The 18564-nt window shown below is 48.3% G+C and overlaps 1 protein-coding gene across 2 annotated transcripts in view; it reads right to left on the bottom strand.

Moving 5' to 3' along the window:
- Nucleotides 1-9813, bottom strand: part of LOC142585866 (uncharacterized) — a 318935-nt gene extending 309122 nt beyond the window's left edge. For both annotated transcript variants that reach the window (XM_075696934.1, XM_075696935.1), the window contains exon 1: nt 9022-9813. The gene's annotated coding sequence lies outside the window, so the exon portion shown is untranslated. The remainder of the gene's footprint in view (nt 1-9021) is intronic.
- Nucleotides 9814-18564: the final 8751 nt, after the last annotated feature.

Raw genomic sequence — 18564 nt, 5'->3', positions numbered from 1 at the left:
TCTATGTCGCTCTCCTCCGAGGGATGTCAGGCTTACGCAACCAAATACGGGAATCTGACGGCACGTCGAGACTATACCCTTCTTCTTCACCGGAGTGTTAAGGTCTGTGGCGGAATTTCTTTTTACACAGATTCCCAGAACAGACAGCTCATCAGCTCCTCCTACACTTCGGGAAAGCGTGTTGTGTCAGCTTCAAGTAGACTGGTGCATTCCAAGCTCTGTAAGCCCTCGACAAGACAGAAATAAGAGACTTCCCAACGCAACACTCCCTTTCTCCTTCTCTCTTTCTCCGTTCACTCGATGCCACAGCATTTATCGATGTCAGCGTACGAGCGCAAAATGAGTAGCGCTAATTGAGGGTACCGCGAAATGTAACTTCCGACCTTTAGTTCGCGTTTAATTTATCCGGAATTCAGTTAGCCTGTGCGTCAATGCGTACAAGAGCGTTTTGTCAAGGAAGTAAGTGAAAGAACACCGTCTTTTGAGACGAGTTTGATGGCGCATATCTCCAAACTGGTTATATTCTATAAATTCATTCCAAGTGGATACGCTTTGGAAACTCACCGACTACAATTCTCAAATCACAATTTGTGCCTTGAAGTAAATAATTTAAAAGTTAATTACTTGAATTTGTGCATCAATTTTTCGTGCAAGTAATGTGCTCCTGTCTGAAAATCCAGCTCAAAGACTAGAACTATGTTATCTGCAAATGGCGATATTTAATAGTTTCGTAAAACTTAAATGTGATCACCCCGCATATACCTCCACCACGTGACCGGCATCCCACACTTCACCGACATACATATTTCTTTTTTTTTTTTATAATTCCTGATGCTAACGCAAAAAGAAAAGCAAAAGATAATCTTAAATCAAGACTTCTAAAAACGAGGGCGACATGCCGAAGCCGTAACAAATATTTACATGTAGCTGTTGGTGTACGACCTGTTCTTGCTTCCCTCTACTTATTGTGTCCCGTGATAAGGATCCGTTGTCTTTACCTTCAAGTTTGCCGAGCCGCTCCTCGAAACCATCTGAACACGAGGATTAGCTAGAATCTGCCGTTGTGGACAATTCTAGCGTAAGGAGGTTTTGAGAATGCGGGTACTGGGTGCCTGTAGCTGGTTCGAGCGCAACGCAGTCTTACTAGACGAATCGTGTACACGCACATAAAGTATTGTGATTTTTACAAATACAGCTCTTATGCCCGGGTTCAAGTAGCGGCCAGCGACAGCAACCGAAAAATCTACGTCGCGCGATGTTGTGAGACAGAAAAATGGCGTCGTTGCGAGGATCGGCCCGAGGCCGATTTTCGTCGCCGGAAAAGAAGCATCGCTTGTCGCAAGCCAATCAGAACGCCGAATTGCGAGAAACGGAAGGGATAGGGGCGGAAGGCTGCTGGCGCTTCTAAGCATTCAGTTAATGATTTTGCACATGGGGCAGGCATGGCCAGTCACGTCGCTGTTTGCAAGTGTGTTTGTTGGTGCTTTCTGAATCGGTACCGTGTTTCGTTTGAAGAGAAGTCTGCAGGACAAGTGTACTTAGAGAGAGAGAGAGATTTAATGGATCCTACAGAGGTTTCCCTGGCGACATGCTTGGCATGCTACTCCAGGTGCAGTACATGGAAGTTATGTGCATTAATATAGTTGTGGGTTAAGCGTGCATTTGCTCTATTGAAAGCAGCCGAATCGGGCTTACACCCTGAGTACGCGTTGTATTCTTTTCTCTTTTGTTTTCTCTGTACTGTCGCGTTGGAGGGCGACAGTACAGCATTCCAGCACGTTGTAAAGTTAATCGGTCTGCGAATAAGAACGCGGTTTATCCTGCGCTCTGTGTATCTAGGTGCGGCGCGATACTGCTCTCGAGTGCGAGCATGGTGCACTACCTGCACTGGCTGTAGTCCTTGCGAGGGCGGCCGACGTGCTGTTGTTGGCTAGCGCGCCGTCGTTGCATAGCTACAGTGCGAGTGTTAGCGACGCTAAAGCGGCAAGGATCCACACGATACGCTAGTGCGATACGCGATTTTTATGAAGATCGTTACCGTATTTGCCAACAAAATATAGTGCATATGTCTGATGTGTGTGCAGCGTTTCGTTCGTGTGTTTTTTTTTTAATAGACACATATAAACTATTCCTGCACCATCCATGATTTCAGACCAGAACTGCAGGAAGTGACCTAGCGAGTTTCAGCGCACCTCGTGAGTGGGGGGGGGCACGAGCATTTGGTCGCACGTAACGTCAGATTCGGTGCGAACGCACCTGTTTTGTCGCCGACTATCGCGAGGCTCGTCGAGCGACAGAAAGCCTCGGGACGAACGCGACATTATAGGGTGACCCGAGCAAGCTATTTACACTAAAAAGAACAGCTGTGATGTCCGCACTGGACATTCATGAAGGACTGTCATCTCTATAACGCTGTCTGTACATCTCGCACGATGAAGGCACTTCTACACTTCCTCGGAGACGCTGAATGGTCTCAATGAATTACTGAAGTTCGTTGAGAGTTGCGGTGTGTTTTGTGCATGTTGTGTATTTGTGTCGCGCACTGCGCACATCATTTCATTTTTCGCAATACCTATCTAGAGTAGCTTGCTAGGCGTGCCGCTAAGAAAACCTCTCCAAGATTCATTAAGAAACCTCTCTCTCTCGAGCAAGATGGTCAAATGAACGAACAGGCCAGCATGCCAGCATCGATATCGGATGAATGCTTATGAAACATAGTCACTATTAGCGTGATAACCATGTTTCGCAATCGCAGTTCCTTTTGAGACACAATGGCTCCCGAGAAGCAGAATTACTGGAACTCTACAGACCAGACAACAATTACCAGCAAATCTCTCAAAGAAGTGCCACTTTGGGACGCAAGCAGACGACAGCTCACTGCTTGATTCATGGGTTTTCATGTTTCGTGCTACGCTGAGGCGACGCCGTGCTGGAGCGCTAGGAAATAATTTTGAACACCTGGGGTTCTGACTTAGCAATATTCGAGTGGTCGTTCGAGAATCCTCGGGTACTGAAATGGGGTGGAAAGAAATTTCAATTTTGAAGACTTCATAAAGGAGTAAAGATGTTTTTGATTATCATTCCTAAAAACCACTCACCCTTCAAGCACTGTCGGAATGTTGTCTTCCACAAATATGTACGGCTATCACGGAGCGCTGTGAAACAACGCGACAAGGATGTTAAAATAATGAGCGTCAAGAAAAACGACATTGGATTGTTCTCGAAAGCGGAATTTTCTGTTGGGCTAGTTGCTGTACGTCATTTAGAAAAAAAAAAAGAAAAAAAAGAGAGAGAGAGAGAGAGAGAGAGAGAGAGAGAGAGAGAGAGAGAGAGAGAGAGAGAGAGAGAGAGAGAGAGAGATTTTGCTCTGCGCCGTTTTCGTTGCAACTTCTCAAAAGCCTTCCTTTCTTTACTGCAGTGTGTGTATTGCTTACGATCGTTGCATACATATATATGGTGTCAACAAACAACGACACCGAGGATAGCATAGGGGAAATTATCCGTAATTCTTAATTAAATTCAAGAACTGATAAATAAATAGAAATGAAAAGTGAGCGAAAAAACAACTGTCTACACGTGCGATACGAAGCCACGTCTTGCGTGCGATGCTCTTATACTAAGTGAGCTACCACGGCTCCGTTTTCTCATCCACTTTCTGGGGTATTTATGTTTTACTACTACAAATAAACTTGGGTGTAAATCAGCGCCACCACTCACAGCCTTGGCGGCGGATGTGGAACATTCTATCTGCCGCAGGCATCACGACTACGTGAACTTTTTTGGGTGAAGGCAACTGGTCAATAAACTAAGAAATGCTATACCGGATTTGAGACCCTCAATATATATATTCTAAAGTTATCACCCTACAGCACTGTTGTGTTGCAGTGCAGCTGGGCAACACTTCTATGACAGCAAGCGAGAAACCAAAGATCCTGACGCAGGACTTAATCGGTTATGTATTTCAATTATCGGTATTTTTGTCCCATTCCCCGTGAAGTAGCGCTCCTGGTAGCCTGTTCGATGTTGAATCCAAACAAAAAAGAAACTACAAACAAACAAACAAAAGCAAGAAACAAAGATCTCTTCTGGTCGGCCGCCGCGAAGGAGCTGCATTGCAAGCTGAAGTGATTCGAGTTTCTTTCCCCACATTACGTCTGTCCTTGAACGGCAGCAGATAAGTGGCTTCGCATGCGATCTCGCAGTCAATAAGCACGCAAGGTGATACAGGTCGCACATGAGAAGGGCGGCGTCTGCTTTCGAGTCACATACAGTATGTGTATACATCGCTTTGCCGCGCAGTACGGTTATTGTAAATGGCTGAACGCCGAATTATACTCAGAGAAATGAAAGACGCTGGACAACAAGCAGGTGCCTGGCCTATCGATCCTTGCAAAGCGAGGTCACATCCAAGCGTCATTCCGTAAAAGAGCTCCAAGGTGCGCCACGAGAACAACGTAAACAAAACAAACAAAAAAACTAATGCGGCTTACAGATTTAAATGCCTGGAGGGTTGGCGATGCCACGCAGCGTTTTGGCAAGCGTACGTGGTCTCACTACGCAGCAGAGTTATCAAATCAATAGATGGCGCCGCATTTTCTGTCTTACACAGCTGCGAAATTACCATGTTCCTCATCATGATTACGTCGCGGCCTTCACATCTACTTAGTTGTAGCGCGCTTATCCGGCGTTGTGTGCAAAGCGTGACTGATGATGATGATGATGATTTATATAGGCAACCAATTTGAAACGGGCGGCGACAAATGGTTCCCCTATAGCCTGGTTGAGCTAATCAGGTTTTGCTGCATCTAATGCAGTCTAGCATTTTGCCTGCCTCTCCTTGCTGTTTTCTTTACAGGTGCAGGTAATTTTGCAGATGTACTTAGTTGTGCGATCAGTGGGCAGTGCGAACAAACTCCATTGCCAAACTTCATTACAAATTACTTTGTGCGCTAACGTTCGCTGTCTAGACTTTTGTTGGAAAGTAACATGAGCATCCATGTATACAAGGAAGTTTTCAAGAGTTTGCTGGCCAAATCGGCTAGCTGATAACGATTCTAATCTACCACCGACATCACAACGACGCCTTTCTCCACCGCCTTGTAGCTTGCTTATAACATTCTACATCACAATGTCGTTCGCGGACCCGTGATTTTCTTCGAGAGCATTCAAGAAGGGCCACTCGAGAAGCGCGTCACTGACAAGCATCGTTTATTGAAAAAGTAACCCTGACGTCCTTACTGGAACCTGCGCCGACGTATCCCATCAAAAATGCTTCCTCCGACATCATACGGATAAAATAAATAAATAGAGAAATAAGGGGGAGAGGGGTTGACGTATTTGCGACTTCAAGTGTTTTCTGTCGATCTTGGTAGCCGCAGTTTCTTTTCCGATGCGAAACAGCGCTCTCACCGAGATTACAAGAGAATTGAAATACACGTCAAGCGCAATATTGGCAGCTGCCTGTAAGCGTACAGCATATCTTTTTTGCAGGTCTGCATTCAGCTATGCTTAAGGAAAGACTTTAAAGCTACAGCAAGTGAAAGCCAACCGCCATTGGAGCAAAACAAAACCGAACGAGAGATGCCGGACTGTCCCAGGTAATAATACCCAGAGACGGTATGTAGAGTTCAGGGCACGTATTCACCAAAGTTATCACGCTAGAACTGTCCGAATAGGCACGCGCCAGCCAATCGTGATTCTAGACGTGACAGCTATAGGCAGTGGGTTAATTTCAAACGGCGTTCGCTAACGAAAACTTTTCTGAATTCAGTCCATGGCGCGAAAATTTTGCCTTCGCTTTGAGAAGCTCTGCTCCAACGAACAAGCTCGTATACTCCACGTGATTTTACGCCACATGACCCCTTCCCACTTTCTCTCCCTCCACCTTTCTCTTTTTCTTTTTCTTTTCTTTGTTCTAGCCGATTTAAAACAGGTATACGCGTAACGTTGTGCTTTTCAGACCACGTTACATTTCGAAACAAGGTCGCTGCTATTGAAGACTTCCTTTCACTACTACCTATCAGCAACGTTTTCTTCTTACCCTGCTTCAGGCGCAGAAGTCCTACTCGTTAAAGTACAAGCCGACTTTAGATGCCAAATAATATGCCAGCATTTCTTGGTACTGGTCACAGAGTGTACTCGAAAATGAAACGGACAGCGCTACGGCATCATGAAAAGCAGAAAGGATGTTGCAGAGAGAGAGAGAGAGAGAGAGAGAGAGAGAGAGAGGGGTGGGGTTGCGACGTGCCGCCATTACATTTCACCATGGTATGCGCATGCAGTCGCAGCGTGCTTGGGAAGCGGTGTGTGGCGACGACTCAAATGCGTTGGGGCGAGGGGCAAGCACGAGACGGCCCTGCCAGCTGAGCTCAATGCGCGCAAGCGACAGGCTCGATCAGGCAGAGGTGAAGAGGGGCGGTGGGCACGGGGGTCACCGTTGCGTGCAGCCGTCGCCAAGGAGACGACATTGCTAGTATGCAAAAAGGCATTAGTCATTTCGTTACCCCTTCGTCTCCTCCCCCTGTTGGGTGCCTTCCCCGTTCCCGGGCCTTCGTTATGTTCGGTGGACGCCGCGCCCTTTCCGCCAGACAGTGGGAAAACAAGAACTCATTACTGCGCCGTGCCATGTCAAACGGGCGCGCTTCGCGTCAGAAGCGGAGAAGGGGCGGTTTTCTTTCTCCTTACCTTTCCTAAGCAGCCAGACTCTGTTTGCGACACCTAGAACAAAGGGAACGCAAAGCCGCAGTAGCCGATGAGATTGATAGCCTCCCCAACACGGTGCAAAAAAAGAAAAAGAAAGAAAGAAAAGCGCGCGATTACCGCTGAATTGGAATACATGCGAATTTTCACGCGGAGACCTCTGGCCGTTCTGGGCGGAGAGTTCCATTGACGCGGAAATCTAGGAAAAGGAATTGCAGTCAGCCTGCCAGAGGACTCTGTACTGCCCATTTTCTGGCGAGTTGCTCGTCGCTCGCTCACCCTGTATGGCGCCGTTTAGGACGCAGTATTAGTAGCCGTCGCAACGCTGAAAAATACTGTACATGCAAATGAACGAGCTGAGAGAGAAAGAGAGAGAGGCATTCTTTAGTGGGTGTTGGAGAGTTGAGCCTGGCTATACGCCAGGCATGCAACTTCAGATGAGATTGGTGATGCGTGAAAGGGCCCTCTCATACACAGTACACAAACCGTGAGAGGTAGTTGGCCAGTCTCAAAAAAAAAAAACGTTTTTTTACAAACATTGACATCGTTGTGGTTGTGAGCACAGCAGGCACACCTATGACAGCAGTGCATGCAAGTGTACACAGGAAATCATCCGTTTATCACACCTGATTCTGACCTAACTAGAATATGGCGGGACGTGGTACTCACGAGGGCCCCACGGGGGATTGTATTTGTACTAGTATTATGTGAACTTCGGGAGTCATCTCGGTGTATTTGTCGTTTAGATTTTGTTCATCGAAACATTTTTCTATGCACAATTATCATGTCAGAGAAGTCGAGCAGCGAGTGCCAATACAGGCACCAGCAACTCTTTTTTAAACAGAGCGAAAAATCATGCACGAAGGTGCTAACAAGCCTCTCGTGTCATCTTCAGGTGTTTTTTTTTTTTTTTTTCAGAAGAAGAACAAGACAGATAAACAAGGAGGCTACCTGGTATGGCAGTGCAGGGGTACCAAAATCACACACACATCACAACCTGTACCGGTGTCGTTAGCTTATGTTAGTCTGCGATTGTCGTATCCGTGTGTGCTCATTCGTATAATAGGGAAGGTATTCTGAACGAAGAGTACCTATACGCGTAGTATCTCCGGTAAACTTTAATACGCAAATAGACGAAATGAACATATTACCAAGTGTTTAAAATAGAAAGCACACACACACACACACACACACACACACACACACACACACACATATATATATATATATATATATATATATATATATATATATATATATATATATATATATATATATATATATATATATATATATATGAAAAGAGTGCGTCCACGGGTTAAAAGAGCATTGCTAGGTAGCATAAGTGGCGGAGAAAGCGGCGGACGAAACGACTGCGTTCATCGGTATCAATTCGCCTCCGTTGGTAATATGTACCTGTAGCCTGTCTTATGCAGCGATATGTAACTACCGAGCACGACTCTTCTGGTCAAGGATAAGTTTGATTCTCAATAAAGCGGTGCTTAATGGGAACGACGTTTAGGGGCAACATATAACGCACTCCCACATGCAGTGCTTTTTCTTTCTTCTTTTCTTTTAAGGGGGGGAGGGGGAGGGGGGAGGGGAGGTGTGGACACTTGTAGAATTGTATGTCAAGTTGCGGAGAGGCCAATTCCCTGCCTACAGCAACCTAATCATTTCGCTCTGGCTTCACAGAGAGAAACAAGGGGCAATACGACGGTTGCTATACAACGCAAATCTGCCTTGAAAGGATACAAACTAATTTTTTTTTATGTTACACGAAACTTTCTGAAGTTATTTTTGAAAGCTCCTCGCACATAGCACCATCGTCCTGAAACAGCAAATATGACCGTTTGAAAACTAATGAAGCATACGCATGCGCTGTTTGAGCTGAAACTTCGGCAGTGTAAGCCAAAGCAATATAGGTATCTGAAGCGGCTAGTCACCGTCCTTTTGGAGAATAACTAAGCGCCATGCGTTTCAGATGAGGAACTCATTTGACACTGTTTCGCAAAGTTGGAGCCAGTTCTTGGTCCTCGACGTACAGTTTGCCAACTTTCGACACGTACGGTGCCTGAAGAAGCATTTCAGCTCGTCCGGAGAAACGCACGCCACTGATTAAAGAAACCATACACTCGCTTGAACAAAACATGGAGAGCAACTCGTTTTGTTTCGTCTATATACGCTGACTAAATGACTAGCTTCACAAGTGATGCTGAAGGTCGTCGATACAACAGATTCCCGCTGTCGCGATCGCGTGACAGAATGTTGCATTATAACCAGCAGTGCAAACGACATCAGAAGCAAGGGTAAATCGCCTACCTTCGAGTCCTCTGAGCGTTGCCGCGACGTGGGCGCTGTCGGCTGCTGCGCCGTAAAGAATCCAGGTGTAGAAGAGCTGTGCTCACGCGTCCCACGCGCAGACCGAAACCACAATCCGCGAGAAGTGCAGCTAGCAGCACGCGTTCAACTGTCAACAGAAGTCGGCGTAGCCGTTATTTGGGCCTCGCGCGTCGCTCCCTATGTACTCTCTAGATCGCACGGCGACGATGAGATGCCGCACTCGAAAGCAGGGGCAGACGACGCTCAGCGATGCAGCGCGGAGACCAGAGACAAATCGGTGCGCAGCAGGCGACGACGGTACGGCTGCACACACACACTGTGCGCACACACTAACTTCGCCGACGCAATCGGCAGCGTTGCACGGTGCTCCCAGCTTTTTCCAATCCGACAGGCGCTGCGATGCCTCCGGCGATGCAACGCCAAGGAGAGACCGCGTGTTCGCCCGCCAAGTCGGAAGCGTGCTTTGTCGGGCCGCCGCCGGCGTTCGGCCGCTTCGAACGGACACTTCGCTGTTATTCCCTCGCCTTCTCTCAGCGCCAACTCGCCGCTTTAGCCCAGCTAGAGCAGTCGTCGAAGCAATTTCTTTCTCCGATTCCTCCTTGCAGGTCGCGGTGCCCCACCGGCAGTCGATAGGCGAGTCCGCTGCCTGACGCTCGAGTCGCGGCTCAAGTCCGTGTGCTGCGCGGGGTGGAGCTTGCGTGAGGTGGGAGAGGGACGGGAGCGGAGGGCGAAGACAGCAGGCGGGCGCGACGCAGTAGCGGCGGCGGCGCGAGCTGGCGCGGCGCCAAGTGAGCCGTAGGGGCAGGCTTCGATTCCGCGGCGTCGTCACATCCGGCGCCAGCGTAGCGCTACGCAAACTTGCTTCGCATTCGTCACATCCGAGTTGCGAGTGCGTAACCTTCCACACAGGAAGTCGCCCTCCTCCCATCGTCATCAGTGGCGCCTCACTTCCGCCTGGAGAAGCGCGGGAAGTTTGTCCCCAAACGACGGGTTCCGAAAGAGACAGCCGGGGCATCGCTCGACCGAGCATGTGACGCAGGCATCTACGAAATTTCTGCGATGTTATACAACTCACCTACAGGCAGCACTTTGCCAAAACGATGGAAAAGCATTCCAAGCAACATGCTTGTCCCAGGAAGGATGAGAGGGGGAAATGATGGCGATGTACGCACACAAAGCGTACGTAATTCAAGTAACAGCGCTCACATCCATAACGAGTTTAGGCAATAACGCCTGCCGATGAAGAAAGTAAAGAGAAAAATTCCCAGCGATTTCACTCTGTGAATGTGGACTACCAGCGGAGCTGCAAGAAAAATAAACATAGCACACCACTGAGTGTAAAATTACTCATTTTGGGGGTTTTCCCTTTCGCGTCTGTAGAATACTCTGCGGACACGCACAATTGCTACTAATAGCGGTACAACTTGTCGAGGTGCCCAAATGAAACACGTCAAGCGTCTCAAGATGCTGGCTTCTCCGCAAGAAATTCATAAAGGCGTTCAAAGCTTGTCGACGTATGCGTTCGTGGCGTAATACCTACGCCTCAATCCACATGGCATTCGTTTTTTACCGCCTGAACGCAATTTTGAACAGATGGACGTTATCTTTTGACTCAGGCTGCGAGCAGTCTGGCGTAGTCTGTTAGTATATAGACACTGTGATGCTAAAGGCTGATATGTGCATGATATTTTGTGGAAACGGTTGTGGAAATACGTGATGTGTACAACACGATTGACTGCGATGAAGATGTGATGTGAATATTGGACGCTTTAACAGACAAAACGAGTGTAATCTGTGATCACAAACCCCTTTTTGGCTTATAGCCATGCTGGAAATAAAAAAAAAATAAGAAACGGCAGATCTCACGCCCTGTGGGAATCAATGTTAAGCGAACCAACCTAACACCTCTCAGGTTAGCCTACCAAGTTAACGAAACGACCATGAGAGCCCCAGACGCAGACGGTTGTTTTATGGCCTACATAACACGCATGTCATGACATTCATGTCATAATCTATCATTTATGTTCGTCATACACTCTTGTCTTACTATGCCAATTTCGGTACATAACAAGTTAACGAAACGACCGTGGGAGCACGAAGACGTAGGCGGTTAAATAGATACTGTCAAAGTGACAAATGTTCGCCAATAAATGTTTCGCATTTAAAAGCGTCCGTGGCGTAATGGTTTAAGTGTAGGGTTTCTGTGCTAGAGGTGCTGCTTTCGAATCTTACCGGCGGCTGATTATAATAATCTTTATTTATTTATTACAGATTACTTTATTGAAAATGACGAATTGAGTGGAGTGACTTAATTGGATTGGTGTGGGACTTCAAACCAAACTCTTTCAGCACTTTTCTAGAACCATTCCTTCTCAAATATCTATCTTGAAGTCTCCAACGATGACCACGCGGGTAGTGTCATCACGGCTAACCCATGACAAAGTGCGTGGTCACGAACTTCTCGATATCGCACTTAGATGTACGTGGAGATACATACACAGCGGATATCACAATTCCGTCTTTAGTTTGTACGGCAAAGACATCCCTACAGTCGGTGGTATTGCCTTTTTGCGAGTCAAGGGTGTATGGTCGTACATACATTTTAACGCGACAGCGTTAAGGGCCGCGCGTCGCAGAAAATCCGGTGTCGGCGTCCGGCGTCCAGCGTCCATCATCAACCGTCGCTTCGATAGTCATCATTCCTAATCAAACCATGCATTCCCAACCACGCAGGCCCTCCGTGTAGTGCAAAGAAGTTACTGCACTGACTGATTTTTTTCAAAGTATATGCATCAGAAAAATCGTAAAGTATGACTTACACAGAACCTAGAGACATGAGCACCTCGGATTGTAATTTGAACATACGAGAAAACTTAATTCTGTAACGCGGGAACTCAAACACAAGCCCCTTTTTACGCAACAGCGTTTTCCAGCTGCCGTTAGAAGTTTGTCTTAGTAGGAGCGGCGCGACCCTCTTGGTTTCTTGCACACCATCAAAAAATTGTACGTAGGATCTCCTCGGGGAGTTATTTGACTGATGCGTGAGCATTTCGCAGTAATGACGTGGTACTGAGTGGTCGTGCCCTGGTGTGTTTGGTAGAACTGCGAGAACGACCGCGAGAGGGTCGCGAAACGGAGAAGCGCGGTCTGAACACCGAGTTGTCAAGTGAGACTTGCACGAGACGACGTAGAGAAGGGGCGAGTAGAAGTAATATTCACTCGGATTATAGAAAGCCCGCAGCGGATATGGACGTCGGGTGAAATGACGACGGAGACGTAGGAAATGAAGGAAATGTATGCGTCTTTCCCTGGAACGTGGGTATCGGGCGGCGTCGGCACGGCGTCGTTCCTCTTGTTTGCTGCGCTCGGCAGCGTGTTGCTGTAGTTTCCCGACCTGCGCAGAGTCGCTAATTTGTTTCTGGCTCTGATTACTCTGCACTACTTCGCTTCCGTTCTTCTTCACTAAGCTGCTGCGGTCGTCTTGGCACCATTAGGGTAAATGCGACAGCGCTGCGGTGACACGAACTGCTGCGGAAGGTGGCGCAACGTGAATTGATGAGGCAACCAAGCTACACTGCAGGTGGCGGCTCCAGGTGCGCTGATGACGTTCCGATCCGAAGCCGCGGCTGCTCCACACTTGCGGCGCGCGCCTGATAGTACACGTTATGCGTGGTCAGAGAGACGCGCTCGGGCCACTGCTCGCGCGATCGTGGTCTTCCGCAAGTGGCTGGCTGTGTCTTGAAAGCGATCGTCTTACGCGAATGAGGGACGGACGGACAGTTTTCTCGATGGGTAACCATAGAAATGCTTACGCATTTTAAAAAGAGAACCACAAAGCTCACCATTGTGCACACCGTTCGTTACCAGCGTCTCCCGGTAAACATTACGGCTACTTAGGCTGCAGTTGCCGGGAAGCGTGAGAAGCAATCGGGGATCTTCGAATGCTGTCGCGTTTGCACTCTTAAAGGCAAAGCTTAAGCGTGCTCCAGATTCTCGTCCTTTCAGTATATGACAACGCCTCCTACTCGTCAGTCCGTGTGCTGCTCACAAAAGGTTCCAGTATACCCATTGACTTGAAACAATGAATAGTGATTGGTTTAATTCATTTATTATTATTATTATTATTATTATTATTATTATTATTATTATTATTATTATTATTATTATTATTATTATTATTATTATTATTATTATTATTATTATTATTGGACGGCTCGAAGCTTGCTTCACCTCCGCCGCGGGTCGTCCCGGTATTACACTGTCTCCAGGATCGGCGCACGCAGGTTTTGCCCACGAAGAACAAAAATGCACGGAACCGTGGCCATGAACAGCTTCGCTGTAATATGTGTGGAAGGGTACGCATATACGGCTCCACTGTAAAACTACCTTCACAGCGCGCACGGCGCAGATGCGGCTTAGCCTCCGGCTCCGAGCCACGGAACTCCCTGCAATAGAAGGCGTTATAGGCGCTGTAGATTCAACGCAGTCGCTAAGGAGATACGTGTCCTGTTATAGGGTGTCCCAGCTAACGTTAGCCAAGCTGTTCCAAGAAATAGAAGTAAATTAAAAAAAAACGAACTGCAGGACACTATCTTAAAGCCTAAGGTGTCGCCAGAACTCTGACGACCGAACACCTTAGGTTTTAATATCTTATCTTACGTTGAGCTTTTAATTTCCTTCTCTCGGCACAGTTTGGCTAACGTTAGCAGGGTTACATGGTATAATCACGTTGACAAATAAAAACCTGTTCACATAAATCATCAAGAAATATCGTGCGATAAGAAAGGGATCCACGGTTGCGGTAAGGGCGCAGGCTCATTTCCCAACCGTGTCGCTCCCGAAGAAAGCCAAGAGCCGTGCTAGGGGAACGCTTGTGCCTATCTCGAGGAACCGCTAAGTGCCCAGTGGTGGCGGGAATTCAGCCCACGACCTTTCGCAGCCGAGGCGGGCTCTCTACCGCGGCCACGTACGGATGTGACTCTAGGTGCACCATCCGTGGCGCCTAAATATTCAATCGATAAATAAATAAATAAATAAATACACCAGAAAGAAAATCCACATTATTTGTATTAAGCCGCAACATCTCACTACTTATGCACCCAACAGCTTGTATGGTTTGGTACGCTAGCTAGATAATTGTCTTTTTTTTTTTCAATACAGCAGCCGTAGTTTTGGTTTGTGCCTCAGTTGCCATTTCGGTATATCGTGTGTCCGTGAGTGCGTGCGTGCGGCCATGGCTACCTCATGGTAACCTGACAACGAGTGCATTATGACATCTTAGCGTGGCGCCTGTTGCATTATTATTTCTGGACTTTCTTTTAGGTGTTTGTATATAGGAGACCAACTGATGCCAGCTACTCTTTCCTTGGTCGTACAATAAAAAGCAACAGGTCCTCTCTATACACCTCTATACACCTCTATACCCCACTGCAATACCACGTGGGCGCTGTGGATAATATGAATACATAAAATGCTACAAAATTTATAAACATACAAAGTGCCCTCTAGTAATAGAAACAAGTGCATTACACTGCCCCAAACAATTTGCATTGTAAATCAGAACGCCAGTCACGAAAACGTTCTCTTTGCTTAAAAGCTAATTATCTCTTACATCGCGTCGTCACCGAAATATGCCAAGCAACACTAAGCCAAATGTCAATACGACTGGCGAGAAAAAGTTTCCTTCGTTTATTTCTTTAACAAACTCCCGGTTTTTGTAGTTGAGCCGCGTACCTAACCTGGAAACTTCGAAGCACTTCGCCACACGGCAAACGCTTCGCTAGACCCTGGCTACAGCATACCTGACGCTATACAGCCATAGGAGCTGTTAAACGCAACACATACACACAGTGCCTGTAATCTCGTCGCACGGCGAGGCAGGGCCGTGTGATGGCGTCAGGCAGGGATGAGGCCTGCCGTGTGAACTACGGCACGTCCACATGTCTCGACAACTACATGCGACTCACACCGTTTTAACGAATAGAGTTAGCCAATAATTTTCCGCAGCAGCATAACTCAGCAGGCGTTTCGGGAAGCTATCGCTCGACAGTGTCAATCAACCTGCCATGGTTAGCACCCAATTTTTCCTTGTCGGAACAAGGTAGCACGATTCTTGGGGAACGAACGCATAACACGGGCACTCTTCCTAAGTTCATCTTTAATACGAGTTTTCGAGGCTCCTTTCTCGCCGAGAGGCCGCAAGCCCGCTGATCTAAGGTTATGGGTGGTGGGGCAAGCTCAATATACAGGCGCTCCCGGCAGGAAGCTCGGCGAGCTTATTCGATGTCGCCCCTTCGAGGCCCAAATACTCGTCGCGACGAGGAGAAGGACGGCGATGATGAAGACTTTCGGCAGCAAGTAAGGCACACGCAGTGCGGCACGACAAAGTCCCGAAGGGTTGAACGCCGCGCGGCACCCGGCAGCGTCTTCTCGGTCGCGGAACGCTGCTGCGCTTATCACGCAGGCCTGCGCGGCGGCATCGACGAATACACGAGCGTTGCGACAGCGCTATCATTTCTGGGGCATCCCTCGTATAACGTGCGCGCATTTGTGAAAACAGGGTTTTCGATACTCTGCCTCACCAATTCCATGCAGTGTGGCTGAAGCTACTGCAACGTATGAGCCAAAAGCGCAGAGCAGGGTTCGCCCATTTTGCGCTACTAAGCCTTCCATGAAGTTTCCGCTAACGCGGCGATGCACGGAGAGCGATCAGAAGCGCACAATGAGAAGGCGATCAGAGGCCGACAACGCTAGGCAACGAAGGAGCCTGTCATATGGTGCTTTCTGGTTAGATGACGCAGCGCACTGGTTTCGCTGCACTGCAAGGAATTACTGAGGTACAGTATACATTGCACGGACGAAAAAAAGGAGCGGGTACAGAGCGGCTGGGACGTGATATAACGACGGGCGCGGCACGCTGGGTGAGCGGGGCGAAATGCAAGCCGGGCAGAAATGAAGGCACCCGCACTTAAAGAAGCCGTGCCTGAAGGAATGTTATGCGACATGGGCAAGTGAGCTACAGGAGATGAGCATGAAAGCGAGACAAGGAGACCCAATGTCGATCCAAGAAGTATACAGTTCACGTGTATATAAAAATACACGCTTTGCTCAACATTTCCAGTTTTTTTTTATGCGTGAGCATTTCTATGCCTACCGAACGAGGAAAAGAATTTGTCCGTCCATCCGTCCGTCACGTAAGAAGATCGCTTTCAAAATATGGCCCGCAACAGCGAGAAAATTGGCCTTCGCACTGCCTCTCGTTTCAACGTGAACTGAGGGGCGAGAACATAGCGCGAACGAAGCTATCAGCATTTGCTGCACTGTGTCCCCTTCGCAGATCACCTTTAAGATAGGGGCCCACGTGGCCGCGCCATGCGCAGGAGTGCGGTTGGTCACGGACGATAATGATTGGACGCCGATGGATAAAGCGTCTGAGTAAGAGGATCGCAACTGGTCGGGTTTCTACATGGGCGGACCGGGCAGCTCCGTCGGCGAGGCCAATACCAGCAAATGACGATCCTTGGTTCATGTCCGCGCGCACCGATGGCGCACAGAAAGCCACGAAAGCGTTATTGCAGTACCTCAAGACGACAGGCCTTGCCGACCGTTTGTAGACTCGTTCCGAACCTTCAAATGCGCGCGAAACTGTGCCCTCCTCTCTCTCTTGATCCCTATACCCCCTTCCCTCCGTGCAGGGTAGCAAACCGGACGTGCATCTGGTTAACCTCCCTACCTTCCCTCTCTCTCTCCTCTCTCTCTCTCTCTCTCTCGGGGTGAGGAGGGGGCACGCGCCCGGTGTGCCGCCGCCTGGCTAAGGTACTGCTTACTGCAACCTAGCGTTATCTGAATTCAGAAAGTTCCATAACAACGGTCTCTATCGCGGGAACTGAAATTCCTTCGACACGCGATATGGTGTGCCAGCGTTACAAGGCTTACACCGTGGTCTACCTCGAGGGAAGTTTGCAAGGCAATCTCCGGCACTAATTACAGATCTAATGAGAAAGGGTAAAATTTCAGTGGATATCCCATCGCAGGTAGGAATTGAAGGAAATGAGAAAGTTGACGCTCTTGCACGCCTAGCGCTTACATGAGTCCCAAAATCGAGAGCGCCAAGCATTCTCTCGAAACTCTAAGGACGCAAACCGCAATCAATTTAGGGCGATCCACCAGACTCCACACCAAGTCTGTGTGACCCATGGACTTACTCGCGAAGAAGCAACGATGTACAGCATCAGAACCGACTAAGCCTACACCCCGACTTGGTTATTCAAGATTGGACGATGCGCTTCCCCGCTGTGTGCCTTCTGTGGTGATATCAAAAACATCGAACATTCAGCTATGCCCGCAGTTCGACACAGAAAGACAAGCGATGGTAGAAAGCCTGGAAAAAAAGGATGGTCTTTCGCACACGAACTTTGAAGACGTCGTTTTCCCCCATAAAGGGCCCGCGTCAATCACGAAGAGAATGCAACGACTGCTGATTACCTTCACGCGAGACACGGGGCTCTTCGACACGTGGTGACACACATAGTGACACTCACAGGAGGCCCAGGCGGAACAGTTGCCGGCTATGTGTGCCAGGCTAACCCCGCCTGCTGAGACACCACCACTACCAACATGAGGGAATTGTTTGTAAACGTAATTTACAAACTCTTGTCTCCGTACCATGTACGTGTCTTTAGCTGTCTCTTTCACCTTGCATACCACTAGGTCAAAGCAACACTTTTGTGCCCTCTCTGGCTGAACATGACATTCACGAATGCCCATGATTCATTCAACATTAGACTAGTTGACATTCCCGCACGGGACAATTGCGACTGCCAAGAGGTGGCAAGGCATCTCCTCTGTGAATGAATGAACTCGGTACACATGCATAGAAAATAGTTGTCAATGGAGCTTGACAGAGTTGACGATCTTCCAATGTCTGAGGACGGGATCTTGAAACACTAGTCAGAACCGTCCTCAACGGACAAGTATTTAAACGGGTTGTTCCGCTTCTTAGTTATCTTAACTAACGACATGTGCAATTAGTGATAGACATTAGGTGTCTCATGGTGCAACATGTTTTATGCGTAACAACTTTTTTCTTTTTCTTCTTTTTTTTTAAAATTATATCATAATCAGTTCCGTTTACTCTTTCACCCCAGCTCAAGAGAGACAGCCAGCTTTTATATTAGCTACCCTCCCTGTCTTCACCCTTCTTCTTTCCTCTCTCTGTCTGTGCAATGCAAGCGCCCCGTTGCAAGCTTGGGTGCTGCTATGCGCACACCTCCGCCTCCCCGCCATCCAGCATGCGCGAGCGGGCCCGACCCATCGAAGCAGCTCTTTTCGGGTTTCTGGGTTCAAAGGGGGCGGCCGTGCGAGACGGGCCCCGCGGTAAACGAGCGACGCGGGGTGCTCGAGTAATTGACGCCTCTCCAACCAGGCGCCTTCTCCGCGACAGCGCCTGTCTCTAAACCGGAGAAGGCAACAGGCGCGTCACCAAGCGTTAACGGCGAAAGTGCCACTAGACTGCTCCAGGCG

The sequence above is a fragment of the Dermacentor variabilis genome, chromosome 6, assembly GCF_050947875.1.
Source record: "Dermacentor variabilis isolate Ectoservices chromosome 6, ASM5094787v1, whole genome shotgun sequence".
Taxonomy (NCBI): domain Eukaryota; kingdom Metazoa; phylum Arthropoda; class Arachnida; order Ixodida; family Ixodidae; genus Dermacentor; species Dermacentor variabilis.
This window is presented reverse-complemented; position numbering and strand designations above follow the sequence as displayed.